Below are 27,341 nucleotides of genomic sequence, written 5' to 3' on the forward strand. Positions count from 1 at the left end.
ATTGTAGTCCTAGTGTATTAAAACGGATAGGGTGGATACTACGAGAGGGCGTTCCTTGCTACATGGGGGAGGGGGTCACTGAAACGAGATGTGTGTTTACATTGTAACGGTACCATATTTTATACGGAAGCCTGCAAGGTTGTCCGCTACATTGGCGCAGAGAGAGTATTGGCCTGATTTGCGTCAAAACATCGTATGACGAATGTGGCAGTGACACATTTTGAATACCTACATCTTCTCGTCTACTCAATTCAAAGGGCTTTATTGGCATGGGATACATATGTTTACATTGCCAAAGCAAGCTAAACATACAATAAATAACAGGGACATAAACAAGGGTAATAAGCGTCCACTGTCGCTCTTTTTTCCCCCTTTTCTCTCTTTCTCTTTCACCCGCTCGCTCCTGCGATAAGCAAACCCAAGCACGGGGAGGAGCTGCTGTCTCGTGCGCCCCCCCGCTTTTCTCCCCCGCTACCAATTTCACACACCAGAGAGAGAGAGAGAGAAATGAAAAGTAAGGAGGGGGAAAGAAAGAGGGGTTTGCTGCTTATCCTTTTCATATGAGCGGAAAGGCGTCATATTCTGTGCAGCTCGAGCGCTGTTGTTGGCCGTGGCTCACAAGAGAGAGAGAAGGAAGAGGGGCTGCTTTACAGATAACGGAACAGTGAAAGGAGAAAGTGCTAGCGACGAGTCATAAAAACGTCAAAATCTGTGTAAAACCGGGTAATACAACAGCGCGCGTCCTGTTTTCCTCATCACCTCGATCCGAGCCAACCGGGATCGGGATGGATATATCTTCTTCTGCACCATTTGTCAGATCACCCGCCCGAGAGGACCGTGCCTCACGCGCAGCAGCAGCACCACCACCACCGAAATCGTCTTTTTACCTTATCGGATGCTCCCATTAGATACAGAACAACCGTAGAGATCGATTAGTGGCTAGTATTCGAATGCGGCGCGCGCTGCCCGGGATAACGGGAGATTGAACCTGCTGGCTGACATCGAATCGAACAAACAGAGACGGACCTACGGAAACACAGGATTCGTGGTCGTTCAGCGATCCTAGGCACTGCACTGCAGCTAGCAGGCAGCCCCCTTCGTCGCGAGACACCGGGAGAAACCGTAGGATACTAGCCTACACTCTCTCCCTGATGCAAAACACCGCTGCAGCGTCGAGAAACTATGCAGCTGTTTGATAAGATACATATGTAACGGGGGAATTACGGGAGACCCCTGCCCGGTTCTATGTCTGATCTGCGCACCCAGGCTGATAACTGAGGCTCCGGTAACGGAATTGGAATGGCATAGATTGCTTTTTTCAACACGTGACCGACGAACAGAACGGATACATATCTGACATGAGTATCTGCATCTAGAGACCTCAAACACAGGCGATGGGTAAGGCCTTTCCTTTTCTTGTGGGGAAATATAGAGGGGAATATCGGCCAGTGACGAGCATTTTCAAAGACCCCTGGTCTGTCATAATGCACTTGTATTAATGCAATGTAAATGGGTGTCTGTGTGTGTGTCTTGGCGCTTTCACGACAACTGGGAACTCTGAAAAAAACTAGGTTAAATCATGACGTCAGTTATCTTCAGGTCAATTCTGAGTTGAATGGCCGTTCAAAACGATTTTCCCAGTCGGAGCTCGTTTTTTCCGAGTTCCCAGTTGTCTGGAACGCACTGAAGTCGGAAGTCGAAGATTTCCGAGTTCCGAGTTCCCAGTTGTTTTGAACGCGGCATGTGTAGCCTATGTGTAGGCCTAGTTGGGCGTAAGGCCAAGATATATGGACATGATATTGGTGATGAATTTAATGATGATGAATATTGTTATAATAATCTATTAGCCTATAGTCTTAGTAACCACAACCCAAATAAGTACGATCAGAATGCAAGCTGGTTCAGAATTCTATTCTCTCTCCATATTTTTGTTTTATTCGAGTGCGATTATGATCTTCAATATTTGGTGAAGTTCCAGAATCCAGATGATTCTTTGCTTCTTGAGAGCTGACATGACAAGTAGACAGGCAGACGTATCCCGAGAGAGGCCGGGCTCTGGGGATATAGAATAGGACCCAAGCCTGCTCGATGTAGGCTACAGTATAGGCTTGATATTTAAAGAGTCGACTTGGGAGCTGTCGTTTGACATTGTCGCCAGAATGTCGCGTTTTGACATGTCTATCCTCCTTTGGTGTGTGGTTATTTTTAGGTTGGTGTTTAGGCTACAGAATATGGATGAAAAACAATTACATTTTTGCTTATCAGTGCTCTCCATGCTTGTGCATAGTAAGCCACATACTGTATAACTCAAGCTGTCAACATCATAGTCCAGTCCATTTGATAAAGTTTAGGTTTAGTTTTTGGTTGTTATCGTGTCTGCAGATGCAGAATTACATTCACTTCACTTGCTACAGTAGAGTTGCAGTGTTACATTCTGTAGTGATAGAAACATCCAATTCAGACCATGTAGTTGTTTTGTACACTCTTAGAAAAAAGGTGCTATCTAGAACCTTAAAGGGTTCTTCGGCTGTCCCCATAGGAGAACCCTTTGAATAACCCTTTTTGGTTCCATGTAGAACCATTTTGGGTTCGATGTAGAACCCTTTCTACAGAGGGTCCTACATGGAACCCAAAATGGTTCTACCGGAACCAAAAAGGTTATCCTATGGGGACAACAGAAGAACCCTTTTGTGTAGGCCTGTGCAGTGAATGCAGATGTAGGGCCTAGAGAATAACAGACTGTCAAGTCCCATTATAACAGCCTACCTAAACCAGCAGAGGTAAAGGGCTTCAGCAAGCAGTTGCCCCTTCAGATATAGCATAGTTCTGATCTAGGATCAGCTTATCCTCCCCAACCCTGTGTGTGTGTGTGTGTGTGTGTGTGTGTGTGTGTGAGTGAGAAGACAGTTACAGATAAATACACAATTTGGTAGGCATGCCTAAGGCCTTGTTGTTTCTTCATATTGCTAAAGGGATGTCTAAGGATGGGGTAATGATTGGTTGATCCATCTCCATTTCCTTTTTGGCCCGGGAGTTGTGAGTTAGTGGTCGGTGTGTGTGTGTGTGTATGTCTCTGTGGGTCTGTGTGGGTATGTGTGGGTGTTGCACATCTGGAAATTATGTGGAAATTGAGCAAGTTGAGGTGACTAAACTTGGAGTAACCCTGGATTGTAAACTGTCATGGTCAAAACATATTGATGCAACAAATCAAATCGAATCAACTTTTATTTGTTACATGCGCCGACTACAACAGGTGTAGACCTTACCGTGAAATGCTTACTTACAAGTCCTTAACTAAGAATGCAGTTCAAGAAAGAGTTAAGAAAATATTTACTAAATAAACTAAAGTCAAAAATTAAATACAAATAAAAAGTAAGACAATAAAATAACAATAATGAATCTATATACAGGGGGTACCAGTACCGAGTCACTGTGCGGGGGTACAGGTTAGTCGAGGTAATTTGTAGATGTAGGTTGGGGTAAAGTGACTATGCATAGTAGCTAAGATGGGGAGAAGTCTGTCCATAATAAAGTGCTGCTCTGCATTCTTAACAGCACTATCAACAAGGCAGGTCCTACAGGCCCTTGTTTTGTCGCACCTGGACTACTGTTCAGTCTTGTGGTCAGCTGCCACAAAGAGGGACTTAAGAAAATTGCAATTGGCTCAGAACAGGGCAGCACGGCTGGCCCTTGGATGGTCATTTACATTTTACATTTAAGTCATTTAGCAGACGCTCTTATCCAGAGCGACTTACAAATTGGTGCATTCAACTTAGGATAGCCAGTGGGACAACCACATCTTGATCACAGTAAGTACACTTCTTCAAACAAGCAGCTGTGAGCAAAGTCAGTGCAATCAGGGACAACTATATCTCGATCACAATAAGTACATTTATTTAAACAAGTCAGTGCTAGCAGGTGAAATAAGTCAGGTGTTAGTTTAGACAAAAGACAGTGGTAGTAAAGGGGGGGGGGGGGGGTGGGTAGAAGGATTACTATTATACTATTCCAGGTATTCCTTAAAGAGGTAGGGTTTCAAGTGTCTCCGGAAGGTGGTCAGTGACTCCGCTGTCCTGGCGTTGTGGGGGAGCTTGTTCCACCATTGGGGTACCAGAGCAGCGAATAGCTTTGACTGGGCTGAGCGGGAACTGTGCTTCCGTAGAGGTAGGGGGGCTAGCAGGCCAGAGGTGGATGAACGTAGTGCCCTTGTTTGGGTGTAGGGTCTGATCAGAGCCTGAAGGTAAGGAGGTGCTGTTTCCCTCACAGCTCCGTAGGCAAGCACCATGGTTTTGTAGTAGATGCAAACTTCAACTGGAAGCCAGTGGAGTGTGCGGAGGAGCGGGGTGACGTGAGAGAACTTGGGAAGGTTGAACACCAGACATGCTGCAGCGATCTGGATAAGTTGCAGGGGTTTAATGGCACAGGCAGGGAGCCCAGCCAACAGCGAGTTGCAGTAATCCAGACAGGAGATGACAAGTGCCTGGATTAGGACCTGTGCCGCTTTCTGTGTAAGGTAGGGTCGTACTCTGCGAATGTTGTAGAGCATGAACCTGCAGGATCGGGTCACCGCTTTGATGTTAGCAGAGAACGACAGGGTGTTGTCCAGGGTCACGCCAAGGTTCTTTGCACTCTGGGAGGAGGACACAATGGAGTTGTCAACCGTGATGGCGAGATCATGGAGCGGGCAGTCCTTTCCCGGGAGGAAGAGCAACTCCGTCTTGCTGAGGTTCAGCTTGAGGTGGTGATCCGACATCCACACTGATATGTCTGCCAGACATGCAGAGATGCGATTCGCCACCTGGTTATCAGAAGGGGGAAAGGAGAAAATTAATTGTGTGTCGTCTGCGTAGCAATGATAGGAGAGACCATGTGAGGATATGACAGAGCCAAGTGACTTGGTGTATAGAGAGAATAGGAGAGGGCCTAGAACTGAGCCCTTGGGGACACCAGTGGTGAGAGCATGTGGTGCGGAGACAGATTCTCGCCACACCACCTGGTAGGAGTGACCTGTCAGGTAGGACGCAATCCAAGAGTGAGCAGCGCCGGAGATGCCCAACTCGGAGAGGGTGGAGAGGAGGATCTGATGGTTCACAGTATCAAAGGCAGCAGATAGGTCTAGAAGGATAAGAGCAGAGGAGAGAGAGTTGGCTTTGGCAGTGCGGAGAGCCTCCGTGACACAGAGAAGAGCAGTCTCAGTTGAATGACCAGTCTTGAAACCTGACTGGTTAGGATCAAGAAGGTCATTCTGAGAGAGATAGCAGGAGAGTTGGCTAGAGACGGCACGCTCAAGAGTTTTGGAGAGAAAATAAAGAAGGGATACTGGTCTGTAGTTGTTGACATCGGAGGGATCGAGTGTAGATTTTTTGAGGAGGGGTGCAACTCTCGCCCTCTTGAAGACGGAAGGGACATAGCCAGCGGTCAAGGATTAGTTGATGAGCGAGGTGAGGTAAGGGAGAAGGTCTCCGGAAATGGTCTGGAGAAGAGGGGAGGGGATAGGGTCAAGCGGGCAGGTTGTTGGGCGGCCGGCCATCACAAGTCGCAAGATTTCATCTGGATAGAGAGGGGAGAAAGAAGTCAAAGCATAGGGTAGGGCAGTGTGAGCAGGACCAGCGGTGTCATTTGACTTAATAAATGAGGATCGGATGTCGTCAACCTTCTTTTCAAAATGGTTGACAAAGTCATCCACAGAGAGGGAGGAGGGAGGGGGAGGAGGAGGAGGATTCAGCAGGGAGGAGAAGGTGGCAAAGAGCTTCCTAGGGTTAGAGGCAGAGGCTTGAAATGTAGAGTGGTAGAAAGTGGCTTTAGCAGCAGAAACAGAGGAAGAAAAAGTAGAGAGGAGGGAGTGAAAAGATGACAGGTCCGCAGGGAATCTAGTTTTCCTCCATTTCCGCTCGGCTGCCTGGAGCCCTGTTCTGTGAGCTCGCAATGAGTCGTCAAGCCACGGAGCAGGAGGGGAGGACCGAGCCGGCCGGGAGGATAGGGGACATAGAGAGTCAAAAGATGCAGAAAGGGAGGAGAGGAGGGTCGAGGAGGCAGAATCAGATGACCGGAGGGAGAAGGATTTAGCAGAGGGAAGAGATGATAGGATGGAAGAGGAGAGAGTAGCGGGAGAGAGAGAGCGAAGGTTGCGACCGCGCATTACCATCTGAGTAGGGGCAGAGTGAGTAGTGTTGGAGGAGAGCGAGAGAGAAAAGGATACAAAGTAGTGGTCGGAGACTTGGAGGGGAGTTGCAGTGAGATTAGTAGAAGAACAGCATCTAGTAAAGATGAGGTCAAGCGTATTGCCTGCCTTGTGAGTAGGGGGGGACGGTGAGAGGGTCAAAAGAGGAAAGGAGTGGAAAGAAGGGGGCAGAGAGAAATGAGTCGAAGTCAGACGTCGGCAGGTTAAAGTCACCCAGAACTGTGAGGGGTGAGCCATCCTCAGGAAAGGAACTTATCAAGGCGTCAAGCTCATTGATGAACTCTCCAAGGGAACCTGGAGGGCGATAAATGACAAGGATGTTAAGCTTGAATGGGCTAGTGACTGTGACAGCATGGAATTCAAATGAGGAGATAGACAGATGGGTCAGGGGGAAAAGAGAGAATGTCCACTTGGGAGAGATGAGGATTCCTGTGCCACCGCCGCGCTGACCAGATGCTCTCGGGGTATGCGAGAACACATGATCAGACGAGGAAAGAGCAGTAGGAGTAGCAGTGTTTTCTGTGGTAATCCATGTTTCCGTCAGCGCCAAGAAGTCGAGAGACTGGAGGGTAGCATAGGCTGAGATGAACTCTGCCTTGTTGGCTGCAGAACGGTAGTTCCAGAGGCTGCCGGAGACCTGGAACTCCACGTGGGTTGTGCGCGCAGGGACCACCATATTAGAGTGGTAGCAGCCACACGGTGTGAAGCGTTTGTATGGCCTGTGCGGAGAGGAGAGAACAGGGATAGACAGACACATATTTGACAGGCTACAGAAAAGGCTACAATAATGCAAAAGAGATCGGAATGAAATTAACTAAACATCTGGGGAAGCGAGAGAGCGGGGCCTCCCTCGACTAACTCCCGCAGAACAACTTGGCAGAACTGTCTTTGTTTCAGGGACAGTCTTCGTTTTGGGGACAGCTGCCGCACACAGAGAGCTAACATTAATAATATGCATGTCAATCTTTCCTGGCTCAAAGTGGAGGAGAGATTGACTTCATCACTACTTGTATTTGTGAGAGGTATTGACATGTTGAATGCACCGAGCTGTCTGTTTGAACTACTGGCACGCAGCTTGGACACCCATGCATACCCCACAAGACATGCCACCAGAGGTCTCTTCACAGTCCCCAAGTCCAGAACAGACTATGGGAGGTGCACCGTACTACATAGAGCCATGACTACATGGAACTATTCCACATCAAGTAACTGATGCAAGCAGTAAAATTAGATTTAAAAAACAGATAAAAATACACCTTATGGAACAGCGGGGACTGTGAAGCAACACAAACATAAGCACAGACACATGCATACACGAAAACATATGCACTATACACACACGTACACATGGATTTTGTGTTATGTGGTAGTGGAGTAGGGGCCTGAGGGCACACACTTAGTGTGTTGTGAAATCTGTTGTGAATGTATTGTAATGTTTTAAAAATTGTATAACTGCCTTAATTTTGCTGGACCCCAGGAAGAGTAATGTGGATCCATAATAAATACAAATACAAACTCAAGTCATTTCTCCAGGGTCTATCTCACTTTCGAAATGTACCCTTTCCTCCTAACTTCATTGAACACGATTGGGTCTGTAAATGCAATGCAGAGACTAGTCCTTTCACATCGATGTAGATCATCAAGGAGAGGAGATGAGGAGACAAGGAGAGGAAGCAAACAAAGACTATTGAGATACACCCCTTGGGAACGGTTCACTAACTGAGGCGGAGGTATCTGATGTAGCCTGGTTGGTTGGTTCGCTCTGAAGGTCTGCCAACGATCCAGCGCCAGTGCTGACACTGTAGACCACAGCTGTTGCACCAGAGTAGAGCAAGGGGGGTGCGTGTGTGAGTGTGTGCGTGTGCGTGCGTATGCGTGCATGTGTGTGTGAAGTGGCTCCAAGCCTTCTAGATACTGTTTGGCGTTTGGTGTTTTTCTAGTCTAATGGCTAAGGTGAGGATTGAGGGGAGATCTGTCGCACATAGTTGATAAATGGTTTAATGTGAAGTCGCCTGTAGTTTGGCTGGCTACTAATGGTCGGCTACAAAGGAGGCTATTTTAGAGCCTGTGGTGATTACAGGAGGACACAGCTGTTGGAGGAGTGATGGAAGGAGGGTGAAAAGAGGAATACAGGAAGGAGGGGCGGAAAGGAAGAGGGAGACAGAGAGGCAGGAGGGGTGAAGAGAGAGAGAGGCAGGAGGGGTGAAGAGAGAGAGGTAGGAGGGGTGAAGAGAGAGAGGCAGGGGGTGAAGAGAGAGAGGAAGGAGGGGTGAAGAGAGAGGGGCAGAAGGGGTGAAGAGAGAGGCTGGAGGGGTGAAGAGAGAGAGGCTGGAGGAGTGAAGAGAGAGAGGCTGGAGGGGTGAAGAGAGAGAGGCTGGAGGGGTGAAGAGAGAGAGGCAGGAGGGGTGAAGAGAGAGAGGCAGGAGGGGTGAAGAAAATGAGGGAGAAAAGAAGGGAGGAGAGGAGGCAGGAGGAGAGGAGGGAAGGGGGTTGGAGAGGAAGACAGGGAGGGAGAGAAGGGGAGAAGGAGAGAAGGAGAGGGTGTATTCAGACACCCATCTGCAGTGCGAGTCCACCAGAGCCCAGTTATTCACAGAGATGGGACTCTGCCAGATTAGATTGTTATACATGAATATGATCTCTCTCTCCCGCTCTCTCTTTTTCTGCTCTCTCTCTCCCTTTCTCTCTCCCCTTTCTCTCTCGCTCTCTCTCTTTCTATCGTCCTCTTTCTTTATCCCTTATCCCCCTCTCTCTCTCTCTAGTTTCCCTTCATACTTGCTCTCTCCTTATTCTCTTCCAGTTCCTGTATTCTATTTATTGAGTGTTCTCTCTGTCCTTCACATTCAAGTCAAATGGCTTCACTGTTATGCCCCCCCCCCCCCCCCCCCGTCTCTCTCTCTCTGTCACATTTGCATTTCCTGTTTTGGCTCTCAGTGGAAGCGGAGGGCAAACAAGGCCACCAACTAAGCAACCCTGTGCCAGAGCCTCATTTAGATTTGAGGAGCACCCAGAACCTAGTCCTCTCTCTTAGGACGGACACACACACACACACACACTCCTCACTCACTCACTCACACAGAAAGTATCCAGCCTACTGTATCTTCTTCTCCTCGTGTTGACAGGAGCAGAGTAGAGCAGAGCTAGGCTGTGTTGTCTCTGTCATCTGACATCAGTCAGTGTACAACACAATGTTGGATGTACAGCTTCCTGTTGCTGGCTCCCCTCACCTACTGTCTCTCTCTCTCTGCTCTTCTCTGAATCCTGAAGAGAGTAAGAAACACTTTCATACAGTACAGTAATGCATATAGACACATACACACACACATACACTACCGTTCAAAAGTTTGGGGTCACTTAGAAATGGAAATCATACATGAAATGAGTTTGAATAGGAAATATAGCAAAATGAATAGGAAATGTAGTCCTTGACAAGGTTAGAAATAATGATTTTTAATTGAAATACTAATTGTGTCCTTCAAACTTTGCTTTCGTCAAAGAATCCTCAATTTGTAGCAATTACAGCCTTGCAGACCTTTGGCATTCTAGTTGTCCATTTGTTGAGGTAATCTGAAGCACTTCCCACAAGTTGGATTGGCTTGATGGGAACTTCTTACGTACCATACGGTCAAGCTGCTCCCACAACAGCTCAATAGGGTTGAGATCCGGTGGCTGTGCTGGCCACTCCATTATAGACAGAATACCAGCTGACTGCTTCTTCCCTAAATAGTTATTGCATAGTTTGGAGCTGTGCTTTGGGTTATTGTCCTGTTGTATGAGGAAATTGTCTCCAATCAAGCACCGTCCACAGGGTATGGCATGGCGTTGCAAAATGGAGTGATAGCCTTCCTTCTTCAAGATCCCTTTTACCCTGTACAAATCTCCCACTTTACCACCACCAAAGCACCCCCAGACCATCACATTGCCTCCACAATGCTTGACAGATGGCATCAAGGACTCCTCCAGCATCTTTTCATTTGGTCTGCATCTCACAAATGTTCTTCTTTGCGATCCGAACACCTCAAACTTCGATTTGTCTGTCCATAACACTTTTTTCCAATCTTCCTCTGTCCAGTGTCTGTGTTCTTTTGCCCATCTTAATCTTTTCTTTTTATTGGCCAGTCTGAGATATGGCTTTTTCTTTGCAACTCTGCCTAGAAGGTCAGCATCCCGGGTACTATTTAATGAAGCTGCCAGTTAAGGACCTGTGAAGCATCTGTTTCTCAAACTAGACACTCTAATGTATTTGTCCTCTTGCTCAGATGTGTACCAGGACCTCCCACTCCTCTTTCTATTCTGGTTAGAGCCAGTTTGTGCTGTTCTGTGAAGGGAGTAGTACACAGCATTGTACGAGATCTTCAGTTTCTTGACAATTTCTCGCATGGAATAGCCTTCATTTCTCAGAACAAGAATTGACTGACGAGATTCAGAAGAAAGTTCTTTGTTTCTGGCCATTTTGAGCCTGTAATTGAACCCACAATTGCTGATGCTCCAGATACTCAACTAGTCTCAAGAAGGCCAGTTTTATTGCTTCTTTAATCAGCACAACAGTTTTCAGCTGTGCTAACATAATTGCAAAAGGGTTTTCTAATGATCAATTAGCCTTTTAAAATGATAAACTTCAATTAGCAAACACAACATGCCATTGGAACACAGGACTGATGGTTGCTGATAATGGGCCTCTGTACGCCTATGTAGATATTCCATTACAAATCAGCCGTTTCCAGCTACAATAGCCATTTACAACATTAACAATGTCTACACTGTATTTCTGATCAATTTGATGTTATTTTAATGGACAAAAAAATTGCTTTCGAAAACAAGGACATTTCTAAGTGACCCCAAACTTTTGAACGGCAGTGTATACACACATACACACATATACATACACACACATACACACATACCACACACATACACACACATACACACATACCACACACATACACACACATATACACACATACACACACATACACACATATACATACAGTTGAAATCTGAAGTTTACATACACTTAGGTTGGAGTCATTAAAACTTGTTTTTCCAACACTCCACAAATTTCTTGTTAACAAACTATAGTTTTGGCAAGTCGGTTAGGACATCTACTTTGTGCATGACACAAGTAATTTTTCCAACAATTGTTTACAGACGGTTTTATTTCACTTATAATTCACTGTTTCACAATTCCAGTGGGTCAGAAGTTTACATACAGTAAGTTTACTGTGCCTTTAAACAGCATGGAAAATTCCAGAAAATGATGTCATGGCTTTAGAAGCTTCTGATAGGCTAATTGACATCATTTGAGTCAATTGGAGGTGTACCTGTGGATGTATTTCAAGGCCTACCTTCAAACTCAGTGCCGCTCAGCAAGGAAGAAGCCACTGCTCCAAAACCGCCATAAAAACTACGGTTTGCAACTGCACATGGAGACAAAGATCTTACTTTTTGGAGAAGTATCCTCTGGTCTGATAACACAAAAATAGAACTGTTTGGCCATATTGACCATCGTTATGTTTGGAGGAAAAAGGGGGTTGCTTGCAAGCTGAAGAACACCATCCCAACCGTGTAGCACGGGGGTGGCACCATCATGCTGTGGGGGTGCTTTACTGCAGGAGGGACTGGTGCACTTCACAAAATAGATGGCATCATGAGGAAGGAAAATTATGTGGATATATTGAAGCAACATCTCAAGACATCAGTCAGGAAGTTAAAGCTTGGTCGCAAATGGGTCTTCCAAATGGACAATGACCCCAAGCATACTTCCAAAGTTGTGGCAAAATGTCTTAAGGACAACAAAGTCAAGGTATTGGAGTGGCCATCACAAAGCCCTGACCTCAATCCTATAGAACATTTGTGGGCAGAACTGAAAAAGCATGTGCGAGCAAGGAGGCCTACAAACCTGACTCAGTTACACCAGCTCTGTCAGGAGGAATGGGCCAAAATTCACCCAACTTATTGTGGGAAGCTTGTGGAAGGCTACCCGAAACGTTTGACCCAAGTTAAACAATTTAAAGGCAATGCTACCAAATACTAATTGAGTGTATGTACACTTCTGACCCACTGGAAACGTGCTGAAATAAATAAAAGCTGAAATAAATTATTCTCTCCACTATTATTCTGACATTTCACATTCTTAAAATAAAGTGGTTATCCTAACTGACCTAAGAAAGGGAATTTTTACTAGGATTAAATGTCAGGAATTGTGAAAAACTAAATTTAAATGTATTTGGCTAAGGTATATGTAAACCGCCGACTTCAACTGTACACACACATATACACACATACATACACATACACACACATAGACACACATAAAAAAAAACATACACACATAACGGACATAGACACATCTGCACCCTTTTCCCACACATTAAGACACACAGGCACAAATGCTGCACTTTCTCTCTCTCACACACAGAATCCCTAGCTCACTCAAACACACCCACACATCAACACACAAGCTTCACAATCTCCCTCTGCCCACTCAATCTCTGGATCCTCTGTCTGGAACGACTACAGAGAAGAAGAGGGGGAAATGAGGGAGGAAGAGAGAGGAGAGGAAGTGAGCAAAGAGAGGTCTGAGCATGTGTTTCCATCCACTCTAATCCACAGGGGTTGAATTATTCATCCTCGTTAGCAAGCACACACACACACACAATGTTTGACAGCTGGATAGCACGTTTAAAATCACGCCACGCCCATAAGGCTGTCTCTAGCTGGGCACCAAGATGAAGTGTGTAGTAAAGTAGGGCCTTGAAAATGTTCAGATCAATTCATTTGGTCGTAGATAGGGAATGTAGCTGTCTTGGTAGAGCAGAGCAGCACTTGGTTCCCTGTAAGCAGGGCCGTGAACAGACCACGCTCACTGACTCGTTGAGCAATTATTACAAGAAGAGGGGAAAACTGCACAATCTGATGAGGAATATATTTTGCGAAACTATTTTGAACTGGAATAAATGCTACACTTATTATGACCAACACAAATCTCCAGTCAAAATAGAAGATTGTCAGAAATATCAAAATAGAAGATTGTCAGAAATATCAAAATAGAAGATTGTCAGAAATACTGTAGCCTTCCATGACTATATTTAACCCAAGTCCATTTGTTGCCACTATCATGTATCCCATTGGTTTTCAAACTTTTTCACCCATGACCCCCAAAAACTTTAGACCCCCTTGACCCCACGTGTGCACATTTAGCCTGTCATTACAGACATACACAATGATTCATTTTCAAAAACGCTAGACAGGCTACAGAAATAAACGGTGTTTTACACCTGCATATGGAGCTGAAAGTCATTCATGTTAGCAGCCAATATTAAGTAGGGATGTATATCATGTCACTTCTCTGGAGTCCAGAGCAAGCTAAATCATACACCTAGTTGTAGCAGAGGTTGCAGTATCGCCATGCCGTTGGAGGGCAGCCTGCCTGCAGAGTGCTCGTTGCCAGCCGGGTAACCCTGTTCTTCCTCACCAATATCGGAATAGATTTGCCAGAATATGTTACATCTTCATCCCATAATATTGAAGGTAGTGTGATGTTACAGCTGCCTATCTTTAGACATGTAGCCAGTAGCCATCCAAACTAGGCCTATCTGAAATATTAAAATGATCAATAAACTCACCAGGTAGCCTATAATTGTTCTGGCAAAGATGAGGCAGTAGTAGATATGGAAAATAGGAAATTCAAGTTATTTCTGGTCACTAATCTGGATATGCCAGATTTGCCTGCTTTTATGCGCTTTTGCGTGCCAAAGCTGATGACAGGTCAATGGTCAACAATCAAGACACGCACGTTTTTGGTTCTGAAACATAGATGAGAATTTAACGACGACTTGCGGGCAGTTGGTTCAGAACAACAACAAAAAAAATTTTGGGGGAAATTATACCAATATTGACAAGGGCACTTTGGAGACTGAAAGGGTAAAGGGGCATGTGCTCTGGACAGATATAGCCCTATCTGTGTATGTTAGCATGGGGAATTTGGCTCATATCTATCCTCCACTTTATTCAATAATGTTGTGGGTAGGTGGTGTTTTTCAGTTCAACTTTGGTTCATAGCTTAGCATTAGTTGGTACCCTGGTACCCTGGTAACCATAAAGAGTATCTCTCTTCCTCTTCCAGACATGGAGACATAGCTGCCAGAGTTTATGTGTGGCGTGTGTGGTGTTTACAATTTTACAAGCGGTGAATGTGAGGCCATCTATGCCTAAACAGAGATCAGCCTGTCTGTGTGTGTGTGTCCTCAGAGCGAGGTCCCGGGTGCTCCCTCTTTCTAAATAAGGCTCTGACACTGTGCCGTCATTGTCAGGGGGCCAAGCATAGTTTACCACACACACACACACACACACACACACACACACAGGCACGCATGCACACACACACACAGGCACGCATACACACACACACACACACACACACACACACAAACACAGTGAGCTAAAATAGAAGCCATCCTTCCACCAGCTCTCTGTCTGGCAAACACTCTGACAGCTCTCTGCGCTCTACCTCTCGTTCTCTCTCTCTCTCTCTCTCTCTCTCTCTCTCTCTCTCTCTCTCTCTCTCTCTCTCTCTCTCTACCTCTCTACCTCTTTCTCTCTTTTCCCCTTACTCACTCCCTCCCTCCCCCTCTCTCTCTCCCCTCCCTCCTCCTCCATCGCTCTCTGTCCTTTCTCTTCCAGCCCAGTGTCACCTTACAGCCCTGTCCTACAGTGCCCCCTCCCTCATGACTCACCTGCTGGGGAGTAGAATGGCTCTGACCTGTGGCTGACCCTCAATATGTGTTTATGGAGACAGCAATGCCGGAACGTACCATTTGAGTGGGGCCAGAGGGGTGTTATGTGAAGTTGATACAGTGTACAGTAATGGAGGGTGGTTGACTGCATTGAGGTTAAGGAGAATTAAGAGAGAAGGGCGGTGTGACTTTGCGGTTGGGAAATTCGGAGTCTTATTGGTATGTTATGAAGCGGAGGATATTAACTGATGAAGTGCTTACTTGCTTATGACGTCTCAATGTGCCGGATGATGGCCATAACACTCTGTTGTTCATGACAGCTGGAAGCCTCCTCCGTTCTGAGGACGTTATGAAGTAGTAGATATTGACTGTGATGGTCACACTCACACGTCACACAGATAACACACTCATACCAACACACATAAACAACACTCTCACACATCCCAAAACAATTCACAGCCATACTCATGTATACACATCACACACATATAAACAACAAAACGAGAACTAGAAGAGAGATGAGAGAAAGAGAGAGATAAAGAGAGAGAGAGATGAAGAGAAAGAGAGGTTTCTCGTTAGAGTGGGCATCTGCTGTTATATTCTGTATGCGCTGACGACCAACCAGCCATCTGTCTCAGTGCTACTGTAGTTATGACTGGACCAACCAGCCGTCTGTCTCAGTGCTACTGTAGTTATGACTGGACCAACCAGCCGTCTGTCTCAGTGCTACTGTAGTTATGACTGGACCAACCAGCCGTCTGTCTCAGTGCTACTGTAGTTATGACTGGACCAACCAGCCGTCTGTCTCAGTGCTACTGTAGTTATGACTGGACCAACCAGCCGTCTGTCTCAGTGCTACTGTAGTTATGACTGGACCAACCAGCCGTCTGTCTCAGTGCTACTGTAGTTATGACTGGACCAACCAGCCGTCTGTCTCAGTGCTACTGTAGTTATGACTGGACCAACCAGCCGTCTGTCTCAGTGCTACTGTAGTTATGACTGGACCAACCAGCCGTCTGTCTCAGTGCTACTGTAGTTATGACTGGACCAACCAGCCGTCTGTCTCAGTGCTACTGTAGTTATGACTGTACCAACCAGCCGTCTGTCTCAGTGCTACTGTAGTTATGACTGGACCAACCAGCCGTCTGTCTCAGTGCTACTGTAGTTATGACTGGACCAACCAGCCGTCTGTCTCAGTGCTACTGTAGTTATGACTGGACCAACCAGCCGTCTGTCTCAGTGCTACTGTAGTTATGACTGGACCAACCAGCCGTCTGTCTCAGTGCTACTGTAGTTATGACTGGACCAACCAGCCGTCTGTCTCAGTGCTACTGTAGTTATGACTGGACCAACCAGCCGTCTGTCTCAGTGCTACTGTAGTTATGACTGGACCAACCAGCCGTCTGTCTCAGTGCTACTGTAGTTATGACTGTACCAACCAGCCGTCTGTCTCAAGTCTACTGTAGTTATGACTGGACCAACCAGCCGTCTGTCTCAGTGCTACTGTAGTTATGACTGGACCAACCAGCCGTCTGTCTCAGTGATACTGTAGTTATGACTGGACCAACCAGCCGTCTGTCTCAGTGCTACTGTAGTTATGACTGTACCAACCAGCCATCTGTCTCAGTGCTACTGTAGTTATGACTGGACCAACCAGCCGTCTGTCTCAGTGCTACTGTAGTTATGACTGGACCAACCAGCCGTCTGTCTCAGTGCTACTGTAGTTATGACTGGACCAACCAGCCGTCTGTCTCAGTGCTACTGTAGTTATGACTGGACCAACCAGCCGTCTGTCTCAGTGCTACTGTAGTTATGACTGGACCAACCAGCCGTCTGTCTCAGTGCTACTGTAGTTATGACTGGACCAACCAGCCGTCTGTCTCGGTGCTACTGTAGTTATGACTGGATGGACAGATGAAGGGGAGAGAGAATGAGGGAATGTGAGGGGAGGGGGAGGAGGGGAAACATAATTTTCATCAGGATTATCGTGACATCTGTGGAAAAAGCTCCAGGCTGGTTCCCAAATGCACCCTATTTCTTATAGTGCACTATGGGCCCTAGTCAAAAGTGATAGTGTCATTTGGGACGCAGCCCAGTGTTTACAGATTGTGGAGGGCTGAGAACCAGAGGGGGCTTTCCTTTGTATTTGTATGTGTATTTGTGTTTGTATTTATTAAGGATCCCCATTAGTTCCTGCCAAGGCAGCAGCTACTCTTCCTGGGGTCCAGCAACATTAAGGCACTTAAACAATTTTAAAAAACATTACAATACATTCACAAAAGATTTCACAACACATTAAGTGTGTGGCCTCAGGCCCCTACTCTACTACCACATATCTACAACACAATATCCATGTGTACATGTGTGTTTAGTGTGTATGTTATCGTGTGTTTGTATGCATGTAACTCGCCCTAGCCAGGAAAAGTAGGTAGCCCCCCACCCCCCTCTGATGAATCATGTATTAGTCTCTGTTTTCCCACGGTGTGTTTTCCCACTTGTGTGTGTGTTTTCGCCCCACAGACGAGAGGGAGTTCCAGATATTTGTGTATGTGTGTGTGTTCCACCGTAGGCGAGAGCAAGACAGAGATCTACTTGTTATTTAACCAGGTACTGTCTTGTTTGTTTATTAAGAAACTCATTAGAGAAGATAGCTGCAGCATGTAGCATATGTGTTGTTCACAATAGGCTCTCTCTCTCTGTGTGTGTGTGTGTGTGTGTGGTTTGTGTGTGTGGAGGGGGGAGAGGCGGGTTGTGTGTGTGGGAGTTGTACAATCTGACTGAGGATTCTGATATAAAAAGGTGGCTATTTCCCAATTCTTTCCCATGTTTGGGTACCTCAGTTTTACCTCACCTTCAACAACTCCTCAGGTTTGGTCAACAAGGGACGTGCAGCTTATCTTTTGTCAGGCTCTCCTCTTTCCTGGGGCATAGTTTTTTACTAAACACAATGCTGGTCTGGTCATCTTACAGCCAAGACTGAAGGAGGAGGAAGAAGGAGGAAGGTGTCCGTTCCGAAATTAGACTCCTCTAACGACTCCATTGGTTTAGTTAGGGCATTGCAATGTGAGACTCCTCTGTCTCTGCTTGTTGGTCGTTTCCTGGTTCCTTGGTAATACAATGGAGAGATTATAGGGTGTGACCACTGACCAGGTTACACTATGAAACACTGAGAGTAGACTATAGGGGCGTGGCGACTGACCAGGTTACACTATGAAACACTGAGAGTAGACTATAGGGGCGTGGCGACTGACCAGGTTACACAGTGGAACACTGAGAGTAGACTATAGGGGCGTGGCGACTGACCAGGTTACACAGTGGAACACTGAGAGTAGACTATAGGGGCGTGGCGACTGACCAGGTTACACAGTGGAACACTGAGAGTAGACTATAGGGGCGTGGCGACTGACCAGGTTACACTATGAAACACTGAGAGTAGACTATAGGGGCGTGGCGACTGACCAGGTTACACTATGAAACACTGAGAGTAGACTATAGGGGCGTGGCGACTGACCAGGTTACACAGTGGAACACTGAGAGTAGACTATAGGGGCGTGGCGACTGACCAGGTTACACAGTAGAACACTGAGAGTAGACTATAGGGGTGTGGCGACTGACCAGGTTACACAGTGGAACACTGTGAGTAGACTATAGGGGCGTGGCGACTGACCAGGTTACACAGTGGAACACTGAGAGTAGACTATAGGGGTGTGGCGACTGACCAGGTTACACAGTGGAACACTGTGAGTAGACTATAGGGGCGTGGCGACTGACCAGGTTACTCTATGAAACACTGAGAGTAGACTATAGGGGCGTGGCGACTGACCAGGTTACACAGTGGAACACTGCCCATTGGTGTTCATGTGATAGGAATATCAGGGTAATTGTCATCTATGTATTTTAAGGGACTATTCCCAGGACCACCCATACCTAAAATGTATGCCTGCATGACTGTAAGTCGCTTTGTATGAAAACGTCTGCTAAATGGCATATATATTATTGGGTAACCTGGGTGTGACCAGGTACTCTAAGGAACGCTGAACGCTGCCCATTTGTGCTAGAGAGAAAGAATATCAGGTGTGTTGTTCCTAATCTGTCACTGACAACATGGGCATAAAACAAAAACTAGAGGTAGTGTTGTAACTTGACATCATTGTCATTATTTATAGATGTATTGTTTGGGAAGATCAGGTGAGAGGAGATCCTGTGTCTCTGAGTGGTTCGGAGTTGGCTGAATCTGGCAGGATAAGGGTGGAGGGTGTGTGTGCGTGTACACGTGCGTACATGCGTGTAGTTGTTTCAGAAGGTTTTTCCCATGCAGGTCAGTGAAGTAGTGTCTTTCTCTCGTTCTCTCGTTCTCTCTCTCTCGTCTCTCTCTCTCTCTCTCTCTCTCTCTCTCTCTCTCTCTCTCTCTCTCTCTCTCTCTCTCTCTCTCTCTCTCTCTCTCTCTCTCTCTCTCTCTCTCTCTCTCTCTCTCTCTCTCTCTCTCTCTCTCTCTCTCTCTCTCTCTCTCTCTCTCTCTCATTTCAACACCTTCCAAGTAGAGGAGTGTCGCTAGCAGAATCCATCCGGTTAATAAAACAAGCCTAAACCATGCTCTCCTATCCTCTCTCTCGCTCTCTCCCTTTATCTCTCTCTCGCTCTCACTCTCGCGCTCTCTCTCTCTCTCTCTCTCTCTCTCGCTCTCTCTCTCTCAGCACCAGATATCAATCTCTTGGGTTTTGGCTTGTGAAGGTAGGCGTCACAGTTTAATATGTAGTGTTGCCAAAGGCTAAAGAACAGCAACATTGTTCTAACAGTGAATAGCTAGCTGTCTTTTCACCCTGTAGGAAGATTGAGACGGTGTTGACTTGTGAAGGTAGGCGGCACACACAGCTGTCATGTTATACGTTTATAGGTTACTGTATCGTTACTTCTGAACAGCAACGTTGTTTTACTCTGACAGTGATAGACATGTTTGTAGGAGTGTTATGTTATGGTATCAATGAAATCAGTTGAGGCTGCTGAGGGGAGAACGGCTCATTATAATGGCTGGAACGGAGCGAATGGAATGGCATCAAACACCTGGAAACCACGTGTTTGATGTTGTTGATACCATTCAATTTATTTCACTCCAGCCATTACCATGTGCCCGTCCTCCCCAATTAAGGTGCCACCAACCTCCTGGGACTGAAGTCCAGTTGTTTGGAAAAGTGACTTTGGGTTGACTGTATTCCGTTTCAACCCTTAGAACCATTTGAACGGTTATTACTGTAAACTAAGTAGTGTTGTCTTGTATTCCTAACATCACAAAGACATACAGGGTGTTTCTCAATATTCATACTACTGTGCTGCACACTGTCATGCTCCGAGTGCATTCTCTGACCAGTAGGGGGAGCACTCGCACTCCCCCTACTGTATTACCTCACGCATCACCCCCCCCATTCACTGAACCTTCTTCCAGCCAGGACAATGGCAACAATATATGAAACAAGATATACACAAAGCAAATGTTTTACTTCATAATTATCAGCTAGATATGTAAATCGTAATAATCTAGCTAGCCAGCTAGTTAAACAGGCAGAAATGACCTAAAACTAATGTTATGCAAGGTAGATGTACATGTTTTGTGGGTAGCTACCTATTCTTTGTGGCTAGCTGAATAGCCAGTTAGCCCTATTGACTTACTATGGACTTAACGTTACAGTACCCATTCACTGAACCGGCCTCCATCAGTTAGCTATATGTGAATTATAACAATGTAGCTAACCAGATAGTTTAACAGGCAAAAATGACCTAAAACGAATATTATGCAAGATAGATGTAAATTCTTCTTGGGTAGGTAGCTAACAATTCTTCGTGGCTATCTGGCTAGCTAACAGTACTAGTAGCTAGCCATTTATCCTTACTGACTTATTATGGGCTTGCTGTTTAGGGTACGTAGGCAGGTAAACATGCCAAAATTAACACAGCATGTATTTATTAACGTATCAAGATACAATATTGTAGTCTGTCACGCCCTGACTCAGGGGACTCTTATATGTTGAGTCAGGGTGTGGTGTTCTATGTTGTGTTTTCTATGTTTCAGTCTAGGTGTTGTAGATCTATGTTTGGCCGGGTGTGATTCCCAATCAGAGACAGCTGTCACTCGTTGTCTCTGATTGGGGATCATACTTAGGCAGCCTGTTGGCATGCATTAGTTGTGGGATCTTGTTCCGTGTAGAGGCTTGTATTTGTGTTTAGCCTGAGGACGTCACGTTATGTTGTTTTGTTCGTGTGTTTATTCTTTATAATAAACATGTATGCATTTCACGCTGCGCCTTGGTCTGACCCGTCCTTCAACGAACGTGACATAGTCAGGCAACATATGACATGTGAATAGGCAACATTTCATTCTGAAGTCGGAGGGTGTTTCTCAAAATGCACACTACCGCGCTCCGAGCACACAAATTGGAGCATGGGAGGATCGGAGTATGAGTCCAAATCAAAGTATTTGAAACGGAGCACGGGGGGCACTTCTCCGTTTGTACATATTTTGAAGCAAGCATCGATGCAAGCTTCAACAGAAAGTATGCAAAGAAATATGACCCAATCACGTAAAAAATTACGTAACATTTCTTGAAATCAATGGCGGCCATTATTTGAGCTGAAGCGAGAGAAAATACACTCTGGGTGTTTCTCAATATACAGTGTACAGTGTACAGTGCAGAGTAAATGAGCCAATTACATTTGGGAATGATGACAGAGGCTGATGAGAGAGAGAGATATTCCCGGAGTAGGATTGGGAACGTGGCCACGGTCCCACGTAAAAACCAGACCTTCTGTCTACAGTCACACATACATATGTAACAGTGTTGCTTCCGTCCCTCTCCTCGCCCCTACCTGGGCTTGAACCAGGGACCCTCTGCACACATCGACAACAGTCACCCTCGAAGCACCGTTACCCGTCGCTCCACAAAAGCCGCGACCCTTGCAGAGCAAGGGAAACAACTACTTCAAGGTCTCAGAGCGAGTGACGTCATCGATTGAAATGCTACTAGGGCGCACCGCTAACTAGCTAGCCATTTCACACCGGTTACACATATACACACAGACACACGCACTGAATTCCAGGTGGATGTTTTCCGACCTCTCTTTAAGGATGCATAGCTGTGGTTCCATGTCTGAACGAGAGAGAAGCAAGTAGAGGAAGAGACAGTGAGCGAGGCAGGGAGAGAGAGAGAGAGACAGAGAGAGAGAGAGACAGAGAGAGAGAGAGAGAGAGAGAGAGAGAGAGAGAGAGAGAGAGAGAGAGAGAGAGAGAGAGACAGAGAGAGAGACAGAGAGAGAGACAGAGAGAGAGACAGAGAGAGAGACAGAGAGAGAGACAGAGAGAGATAGACAGAGAGAGATAGACAGAGAAAGAGAGAGAGAGAGAGAGAGAGAGAGAGAGAGAGAGAGGGAGACATAAATGGAGAGAGCGAGATAGAGGATAGGAGAGCATGGTTTAGGCTTGTTTTATGAACCGGATTGATTCTGAATGAAAGAATGATTCACCCAGGTCTGGACCTGTCCAGGTACTCTGACTAACTGTGTTGGCATGATACAGTTACGGTAGATTAGCTTACAGTCATTCATTGTAAGAAGATGAAAAAGTGCTGTTCTCAGCTGTAATACAGAAAAGGTATTACCTGACATGACCCTAATGTTGTTAATGATTAGATAGGAGGCTTGCTCTTGGTTGAACTGTATCAGTTATCTCAGAAGCTTTAAAAAGATCACTAGAATGATTGGATAGGAGGCTTATTGTTAGTTGGAAGCTTTTAAAATGTCACTGTCTCTATACTGTTGTCTCCACCCAACACTCACACACACATGCACGCATGTGCGCGCGCGCGCACACACACGCACACACACACACACACACACACTATCATGAGTCAGTCTACCAATGCTGGTAAATGGCACTCATACTGTATCTAGAAGCAAAGCAGCGGTTTATGACTTGGTTGGTTATGACTTGGGTATGACTTGTGGGTGTGTGGGTGAAGACTGTTGCTGCCCCATTGAAAATTCAACTGGAATAATATCTCTTTTACAGTGTGTTGTGCTGTTCGTTGTGCCTTTCGTTTGTCCTCAATGCAAAGACTCAACATGACCGCTGTGTAATGTGGAGCTACTTCTTTTACCACTTCTCTATTGAACTTACTGTAGGCTAAGCATTGACCTAAATATTTATCTGGCAAATGAGATAGAGTTGTGAAAATGGGAACTGTTAGTTTTGCTGATAAGACCACTGTTTCTTTGTGTCTACGCCACTTCCTGTAACACGTGACCCATCACATGATATACAGCCCATTCCAGTTTCAGTTACCCTGAGCTGTGTTTTAATACATTATAGTGATGATTAATCAGTCAACACATGCACGCAGGCACACATGCACCATCTTTCTCTGAGTGTCTTTCTAAACACCTTTCATGTTAATTGGCTATCATTCTGCTGATTCCACACTGAAGCAGCAACATTCTAGAAGCTTCAGTCTACATCTAGAATGACAACAAAGTTCTTTCTCACTGACTCCCTATTAAATAATAGATAGATAGATAGATAGATAGATTAGGCCACAGAAGCATGTTTTTATTCTCTTACTCCTGGAGTAGAGAGAGACCGAGAGAGAGACCGAGAGAGAGACAGAGAGAGACAGAGAGAGAGACAGAGAGAGGGAGAGGGAGAGGGAGAGAGAGAGTGAGAACGGCATTATCTCTCTATGCGGATTAGCGACGGGCGCTAGCAGGATGTACCCCACACACACACACACACACACACACAAACAGTCACAAACAGCCCTAGGTTATTTACCCAGCTAGAAGGGATTTGACACGCTATAACGATTTTTCCCAGAATCCTTATGTCTCGCTCTCAATTCAATTAAATTCAAAGGGGCTTTATTGGCATTGGAAACGTGTTTACATTGAAAGCAAGTGAAATAAACAATAAATAAAAGTGATAAGAAACTAATTTAACAACAACTACTAGAAAAAACTACTCGAAATGAACAGGAGGGTTGAGCAGGCAGAATCAGGAGATCGGAGGGAGAAGGATTTAGCAGAGGGAAGAGATGATATGATTGAAGAGGAGTGAGTAGCGGGAGAGAGAGAGCGAAGGTTGCGACGGCACATTACCATCTGAGTAGGGGCAGAGTGAGTAGTGTTGGAGGAGAGCGAGAGAGAAAAGGATACAAAGTAGTGGTCGGAGACTTGGAGGGGAGTTGCAGTGAGATTAGTAGAAGAACAGCATCTAGTAAAGATGTGGTCAAGCGTATTGCCTGCCTTGTGAGTAGGGGGGGACGGTGAGAGGGTGAGGTCAAAAGAGGAAAGGAGTGGAACGAAGGAGGCAGAGAGAAATGAGTCAAAGGCAGACGTAGGGAGGTTAAAGTCACCCAGAACTGTGAGGGGTGAGCCATCCTCAGGAAAGGAATTTATCAAGGCGTCAAGCTCATTGATGAACTCTCCAAGGGAACCTGGAGGGCGATAAATGACAAGGATGTTAAGCTTGAATGGGCTAGTGACTGTGACAGCATGGAATTCAAATGAGGAGATAGACAGATGGGTCAGGGGGAAAAGAGAGAATGTCCACTTGGGAGAGATGAGGATTCCTGTGCCACCGCCGCGCTGACCTGATGCTCGCGGGGTATGCGAGAACACATGGTTAGACGAGGAAAGAGCAGTAGGAGTAGCAGTGTTTTCTGTGGTAATCCATGTTTCCGTCAGCGCCAAGAAGTCGAGGGACTGGAGGGTAGCATAGGCTGAGATGAATTCTGCCTTGTTGGCCGCAGAACAGCAGTTCCAGAGGCTGCCAGAGACCTGGAACTCCACGTGGGTCGTGCGCGCAGGGACCACCAGATTAGAGTGGCAACAGCCACGTAGTGTGAAGCATTTGTATGGCCTGTGCAGAGAGGAGAGAACAGGGATAGACAGACACATAGTTGACAGGCTACAGAAAAAGGCTACAATAATGCAAAGGAGATCGGAAAGAAATGAACTAAACATCTGGGAAAGCGAGAGAGTGGGGCCTCCCTCACTTACCTTTCAAGGAAAAAACTGAAATAAAACTCTCCCAACTTCACTTTAGAAATTATAATTGTTGTAAACTACAGCGGTTCAATGTTTTCTAGGAATAGACTCTAACTTAGTTTATTCAGCTAGCTAACTTGGTACAGTATTCTTCCGCGAAAACCATCCAGGGCACCAAATCCTATGACGCCAAAGCCAACTAGCATGCCAGCCTCCAATGACACGGTTTAGCACCAATACTCGGTTACAACAAACCAGTGTGTTAACACGCCAAGCAGATCATTTGTGTCCGTGTCTAACGTTGTGTAAAGTTTTGGGTTAGTTTTGACAGTTTGAGTGAGTACGTCGTCAACTTATTCAGCCAGTTAGTTAGCTAGAATAGTTAGCATACTAGCTAGCCATTGCTATCTGCCAACGAACCAACCCCTCCCACAGCACGAACACACAGAGAGCCAAGCTAACGTTAACTAGTCACCCATGTCCCGAATTCCCTTGAACAACTCTGGTTACCAGTATGTAAAAACAAAACAGAAATAAAAATGTAGGTTATAACTTACTCTTAGTAGCTACTGTTAGCCAGTTAAGTGCAAAGCTAGCCACTGAATCGATTCAGCCAGTTAGCGTCTGTCCCAATGATATTAAAGCTAGGTCGTTCCAGCTATTGTTTAGTTAGCTATCCAGGTAGCAACAAGCTAGCTACATTTCGAGTACAGTAGCTACTAACTACCTAACGTTAACGCTTCAGATAATGAGGTTAGAAAGACAGCTGAATGGTAGGTAGCTAGCTGGCATAATTACAGGTACTCTTAAGCGTGAAATAACATTGGAAACAACTATCCACAGTTGCTAATAGTTACCAGTAGCTACCCGCTAGCTAGCTAGCTTTATTGGTCCAGGTAGTGAGTTAGCTAGCCTCGTGCTTCACCGGGCTCAGCCGAATACAATACTTACCTACAATAATTACCTACAATAACCTACAATAACTACCTAGATAAACTACCTACAATACCTAACTACAATACCTACCTACCTACAATCTAAATACATGGTTTAAGCTTTACTCGATACCATATAAACCAAGCTTACCTCAGTGTATTGGAAAGTTCTCCTGCAACAGGGTGATCAAATTAAGATCCTACATCTGGAGGAGTTGGCGATACAGTACTAACAGATGTCGGACTTAGGCTACTGGGATACACATTTAGCAATTCCCAGGATGTTATTGTCGGGTATAATTCTTCCTCAATGACTTACGGTGAGGGAAAAAAGTATTTAATCCCCTGCTGATTTTGTACGTTTGCCCACTGACAAAGACATGATCAGTCTATAATTTTAATGGTAGGTTTATGTGAACAGTGAGAGACAGAATAACAACAACCAAAATCCAGAAAAAAACACATGTCAAAAATGTTATAAATTGATTTGCATTTTAATGAGGGAAATAAGTATTTGACCCCTCTGCAAAACATGACTTAGTACTTGGTGGCAAAACCCTTGTTGGCAATCACAGAGGTCAGACGTTTCTTGTAGTTGGCCACCAGGTTTGCACACATCTCAGGAGGGATTTTGTCCCACTCCTCTTTGCAGATCTTCTCCAAGTCATTAAGGTCTCGAGGCTGACGTTTGGCAACTCGAACCTTCAGCTCCCTCCACAGATTTTCTATGGGATTAAGGTCTGGAGACTGGCTAGGCCACTCCAGGACCTTAATGTGCTTCTTCTTGAGCCACTCCTTTGTTGCCTTGGCCGTGGGTTTTGGGTCATTGTCATGCTGGAATACCCATCTACGACCCATTTTCAATGCCCTGGCTGAGGGAAGGAGGTTCTCACCCAAGATTTGACGGTACAGTGTGCTCCTAATCTCAGCTCGTTACCTGTATAAAAGACACCTGGGAGCCAGAAATCTTTCTGATTGAGAGGGGGTCAAATACTTATTTCCCTCATTAAAATGCAAATCAATTTATAACATTTTTTACATGCGTTTTTCTGGATTATTTTGTTGTTATTCTGTCTCTCACTGTTCAAATAAACGTACCATTAAAATTATAGACTGATAATTTCTTTGTCAGTGGGCAAACGTACAAAATCAGCAGGGGATCAAATACTTTTTTCCCTCACTGTACATTCCTGGATAAATAAATGATGGATAAAAGGATGTATGTCTGTGGTCTCTCTCTCTGTCTCTATCTCTGTCTCTATCTCTCTATCTCTCTCTCTCTCTCCCTCTCTCTCTCTCTCTCTCTCTCTCTCTCTCTCTCTCTCTCTCTCTCTCTCTCTCTCTCTCTCTCCCTCTTTCCCTCCCTCATTTGTTCCTCTCCTTGAAGACATGGCTAGTGATTATGTTTGTTGTTGACACTGACAGTATTGCCTGGATGCAAGTCTCAACAAGTAGAAAACA

The 27,341-nt window shown here is 45.6% G+C and overlaps 1 protein-coding gene across 1 annotated transcript in view; it reads left to right on the forward strand.

Annotated features, from left to right (window-relative positions):
• Positions 1-445: 445 nt before the first annotated feature.
• Positions 446-27,341, forward strand: part of mgat3b (beta-1,4-mannosyl-glycoprotein 4-beta-N-acetylglucosaminyltransferase b) — a 72,671-nt gene continuing 45,775 nt past the window's right edge. Inside the window, exon 1 of the mRNA XM_041869697.2 lies at positions 446-1,398. The gene's annotated coding sequence lies outside the window, so the exon portion shown is untranslated. The remainder of the gene's footprint in view (positions 1,399-27,341) is intronic.

This window comes from Coregonus clupeaformis, unplaced genomic scaffold (assembly GCF_020615455.1).
Source record: "Coregonus clupeaformis isolate EN_2021a unplaced genomic scaffold, ASM2061545v1 scaf0083, whole genome shotgun sequence".
Taxonomy (NCBI): Eukaryota; Metazoa; Chordata; class Actinopteri; order Salmoniformes; family Salmonidae; genus Coregonus; species Coregonus clupeaformis.